Raw genomic sequence first — 6,000 nt, forward strand, 5'->3', positions numbered from 1 at the left:
TGTTTGTCTAATTGTCTGCAATTTTTTTATATCTTGTTTGACTTGTGTTAGAAAACTAATTGAATGTATTTGTTTCAGGTGAGTAAATTTTACTACTTACCGCCTAGATGTCAATGCAAACTTTGGTGAGTAATTTGATGCAAATTTCTTTTTTTTATGATTTATTTTCAATTCCGCTGTTTAACTAATTAAGAAGTCGATTTTTACAACTGATGTCCTTTTTGTCGAGTCTACCTTGTTCTTCGTTCTTAATATCTCGAGTTAGATCTTCCGAGAACAGTTAAAATATATTACGCACACAACCATGTCAGGGAAACCTTCTTCGGGACAAAAACCCTGGCGTTGCGCACACAAATACACGAACTAAATTAACAAAGACAACAAAAGCAAATGAAAATACACAAACCATTTCAAATTGTGTAATTAGGTCACGAATTTCAAGATTCTAGGAACGTCATGTTTTTTCCAAAAACAACACCGTGCATCGTTCCCGCTGGTTGTTGAACGTCGCAAGGACGATAAACTTTCGCCTAATTTATTCGCCGATCTTCCTGTTTTCGTCGTGGTAAAAATCGCACCAGAGCCTTTTTGCCGAAGACACGTCCTTTCGGATCTCTCCATGAATTTTAAAATACTGCAGGCGCAGATCAGCAGCCATTTTGTTACCGGGAAACATTAATCTGAATCATCAGTTACAAAAATATCATCTTCGTAATTAATTATTGGCGAGGCTACAGCTTCGTGGTCACCCTGTGTCACCAATCAAAAATAATTCTGTTGGTATGTTCTACAGTGCGTTCCATATATCAGGTTTAACTGTATCAATGGGTTGTTGCCACATATCTAAACAACTTTCTCTGTCATCACATTTCTCGTCAATGTGTCGCTCATAATGCATCATTTGGAAACTCAAGATTTTTGTGTTGTATAGCCATGGCAGAATTTGATTTTCCAATAAGCTACTGTGATAACTAGCATTTCCCATAATAATCAGCGATGGTTCTTTTAAATGTGGTAGCAAATGGTCCCAGAACCATTTAAGAAGTTTGTGCTTGTTCATTTTCCCATTTATTTTTAAATAAAAAATTCAAGATGCTCCACGTTTCATCCAAGAAGACACATTCGCATATTTTTTACTACCCATCTAAAAAATGGACTATTGATGCAATATTGGGTAACTCTATTAAACCATTTTTTGGATTGTTTTATAGCGCAACAACTTTTCTGAAATATGTATTTCTCTTTTATAACTTGCAAATAGGATTGAAGCGGAAGATGTTCTAAAATACAAACGTAAACTACTTAATATCTACACCAATATTAATTTAATATAATATATTCAATCATTCAACTATTCAACGTGTGTTTTAACTTAGTGTGCTGGATCATACCGTTGATAGGGTTCCGAATCGCTACTTGTGTGAAACCATCAACATCGCTAACGGGTTTTGTGAAATAGAAGTCGCTGTTGACAGGCTAATATTTAATGCATCCGCATCTCTGTGTGAAATGAAACTTGTTACGTATACGAATTTTTATATTACCTACTCACCTCTCTTACTGTTGCGATAGATCTCTTTCTCGTCCAAAATAACGCATAAGATTAGAAATAAGTTGCTTACTTTTTCTTGGTAAACCCGATGGCATTTTTGGGTTATACAACTTTTAGCGCAGAATATCGCAGTGAGACTTACGCAAGTTAAGCTTCTTCTTCTATTATTGTTCCTTATGAAAGTATCGGAAGAGTAGTTAAATGAAAAATAAAACTTTTCAAAAAGACTAATTCCATAATCGGTCCCAAGATAAACATAGGAATATTGCGCCTCTTTACATTATCTTACCCTAACGCTAGCTTTATTTTGCTTCTGTCTAATCTTTACCTGCTGGAATGTCATATGTTGCTAACAATACGCAAATCGACGGGGCGCCCGCCATTTTGTCGCCATTGAACCGAATTGTTGCCAAGGTCGCCGTCTAATCGAATTTTTGTACGATCCGATCAGATATAATTTTGTCCACTTTCCGGAAAATAGCGTATAATTTATGCTAATTTAACCTAAACGTGGGGGGAACAGTATTTTTTGCAAAAAATTGGCGTATTTAGTTTATAATCTAATTTCGGGTTACTCTCCACGGTGGTTTGAGCGCAAAGGTAGCTACTAAATATATATAAAATATTTCGCTGCGATTACTATTAATAATATATAATAATAAATGCGCGGTATATTATTTTTGAACAATTTATATATCCATGGCCAGACGTGGAATTATAGATCATAACATATACATAATTATATTGCGCTGCCTGTAATGCCGACCACTCCGTTCAAAACACCAATCAAATCTTCTCTCAAATATCATTAATATCAGTCGTGATCATAATTACGCGCATCCTTGTCGTTTTTACCCCTCATTGCACACATTTTCTTTTTATTTGAAAAACAAATTTAATCGAGATTTCTCCAGTAAGGGAACAATTATTTTGTTTGCTTAATGTTTATTTTATTTTCAAAGCTTTTGTTTGATGAGGACTCTTGGAAAAATTGGGTTTTATTATCACAAACAACATTTGCGTTCGGAGTTCAATTATATATATTTTTATTTAAAACGGCGTGTGTGTTTTTTCTCACAGGACTAATATTTATTCAGCTTTTATTTATTTAGTATTATGTCGAAAGTATAGCGTTCGCTTCTCGAAATGTATTTTCATATATAAAACCCGTACTTAACCCGAGCTTTCCCGTCTTATATATCTGTTGTTATGATTATTAGATGATGGTTATTGTCTCGGCAAAAGCTCACCGCACGAATTTTTACGTTTTCATTGTTAACACGATGACTTGCCGAGTTAGACCAATCTCGTACTTATTTAAAATACAATCGTGATCGAATTTTTCTATAAATTAACCGATGATTTATGTTACTCCCCACAATTAGCGTCACGTATAAATAAGTTTTATGGTAATGTGTGGCATCTTTTCTCACAAAGAACGTTTCCTATACAAATATGTGTATGTATATGTTTATATTACACAAAAATAAATAACAGAAACGAACACGCCTGGAACCAGTTCTTTAAATAAAATTTAAAAAAGCCACTCTCCCATCCCGCTGCACTTGTGAGTTCTTTTCTCGACGTCATCGTGATTGAATTTATTTTAAATGTACAGCTCGCTGCATTGCAGTTGAAAAATATATTAAACCAGTTATGAATTTCAGCCGTACTTTTTAATCGAGCAACTACTATTCATCAACATGGTTGCAATATTAACAACAAACTGTTATATTTTAATCGATTATTAATTTATGACAGTGATAAATTACTTTAGATTCCATTTCTGTAACGTCCAATTTTTCGTTCTACTTCTTCTATTTATATAATATATAATCTTAAATGCGTACGGGCCCGTAATTTATCGCAATAATAAATATTCAAATTGAAGTTTAGTCTACGAAAGTTTATTGCCAGAATTGAGCTCTTATTACTGTCTGTTTTTATTGTGGGAACATAACTCATGCGTTTGGACCAGCTTTTGTGCACCATATTAGCTACAGATGATGGTTTTTAATTTATTTCTATTACATAAAAATCGAAGTTGCCGCTTTAAAAGGAGCAAGAAGTTTTAATTTTAAAACGGTACTAAAGTTTTATTAAATACGTCGTATTAACTTTAGACTAGCTGTGCGGTCTTTTTTAAATTATCTTTTTCTCTAAAGCCCGTTTGTAACGATCACTTATTTAGTCAAATTTTTAATCCTTTTTTTCTTCAATAAATATAATGCTATCCTAAAAATGTCATAAATGATGAAACTGTATGTAACATTCCATAATATTGTCAATTTTTTAGTACCAGTAAAATTTAAACATTTGTACATAACCTATGTTATATTAAATCAGGAGACTAAATATTTACCTTCTGTAAACTAAGGTCTCTCTATCTACTGTCAACGTATTATAGTGAGCTTTAAAAATGAATATAAATTTAATTTTAATTTTACAAATTCCCTATAATGTGTCAAAAGTTACTAAAAAATTGAGGGAAAATAGGACAGGTTCTAAACATTACAAAAATAGGACAACTTTCAGTTCCTAAAATAACTACCAAAAGTCATCAAAGTTGATGTATGAAATGTTCAATTTTTTTGTTCCTAAAAAAATTATTTAAAAATTGACTAAATAAGTGATTGTTACAAACGGGCTTTACTTCATTTATGGTGGTTTGGAACAGCATAAACAGAAGCCCGGAAAGGATCACCTTCCCCATCAGTTGTATAGCATACATTTTATTCGAGGTGACCTCATTAGGTAGATGAAATTAGCATTAAAAAGTTATCCACCTTCCAGTGTTTGATTTAATTACCTAGGAGGTAACATTCAAATAATTTCCAATTCATCCGAAGCATAGCTAAGATGACTTTCTGAAAATATGAGCCTAAACAAGATTTCGATATTGAATCTCTTAAAATAATATATATGTATCTCAATTTTGTGAGAAACTGTGCATGAAACACCTTGATTTTTACTATTAGATTTTCCCGCGGACTATATTGACGGATGGTATCGGAAACCCAGCGAACAGAATGTAAAAATGTAACGGCACGGTACGACGCAAGTGACTTGGCGCATGTCTCGATCGATCAGAGTGCGACATCAATGAAAAAACGAAAATCCTATAATCCGATCGGGATCATTTATGAATCTAAACCATCCGCGGTCACATAAGGGCACATATAAAAGAATCATCCACATATATCAAAATCCGCTCAGCCATTTCGGAGGAGTTCAGTCACAAATAAACGTACAGAAGAATTTTATACTGGGTGATCCAAAAGTGGTGCGGGCAGTTTGAATTTCCCAGCAAACAAACAATTTTTTTAAAGTTGGTAACACGCCAAATGTCATTTATTTAAAGGCAGTGGCAGATCAATTCAATGGGAAAGGGGAAACTAAAACTAAAGCAACATTTTAAAGCGATTAAACCTAATTTATTTTTGCATATTTTGATATTCTTTGCATTTATTTACATTATGAACTTGCATATTTTAATATATTATCTTTTTGCAGATTTTCAGTTCTTCCACATTCTATATATCTTTTACAGCCGCCTTTATTGCTGACCTCAAAATACTCCCACCCTTATCTTCCTCTGACATCTCCCGATTCTTCGTCTTCCTATTTACTTTGCTTTTCCGTATATTCTTTCCATCTATTCAGTACTTGGTTATCCTCTGTTCGTACCTTTCCGTCCTCGCTTTCGATGCCAATAGCCATCCTCTTCTTTGAGTTTTTTTCTTTATCCCGCATTATGTTTCTTACCTACTTTATTGACAACGATGTCGTGCCTTCTTTCCTATTCGATTGAGCTCTTCTATTTTCTTACATTCATTTAGCAACCATTACTCCCTCGCGCTTATAGCTTCTCTTCTTAATTCCATATTGTCGTCGGTATGTCTTTTTTCCCTGTACCGTATTTTGCCGCTTCCTCCTTTCGTTCATCTTTTCAATCATTTCAAATGTTATCCATAGCTTCTTTGCTCGTTTTTCTCTCCTATCTTCACCTCCATCTCCGCCACTTTGACTATCTTCATGCTCTTTCATTTGTCTTCTGTAGTTTCATGATTCTTCATTGCAACCTCTCTTTTCATTTCAATTCCTCATTGCCTTTCCTATACAGGGTAAGTTTTTTTTCACTCATCTCGTAAACCGTAACGGATACAAAGTCGGTTAAATGGGCAAAGTTATGCAGAATTTTATACTGATTATTTATCCTATTCATAATTTCGTGTAGGTCAAGAAATAGCAAAATTATGGCAAAAAAACGGAAAAATGTCATTTTCAAAAACGCGCTGACGTTCAAAAAAAACTTTTTTCTATTTCGATGTTGAAACAATACCGAAACCGTACTTGATTGGCCCAGTTTGCGTGCGTTTCTAAACAGAAATGATGCCGAAAGAAATAGAAACGCATTATTTTTTTTATTTTGTTGGATTGGTACCCCT

This window comes from Photinus pyralis, unplaced genomic scaffold (genome assembly GCF_008802855.1).
Source record: "Photinus pyralis isolate 1611_PpyrPB1 unplaced genomic scaffold, Ppyr1.3 Ppyr1.4_LG6, whole genome shotgun sequence".
Classification (NCBI taxonomy): Eukaryota; Metazoa; Arthropoda; class Insecta; order Coleoptera; family Lampyridae; genus Photinus; species Photinus pyralis.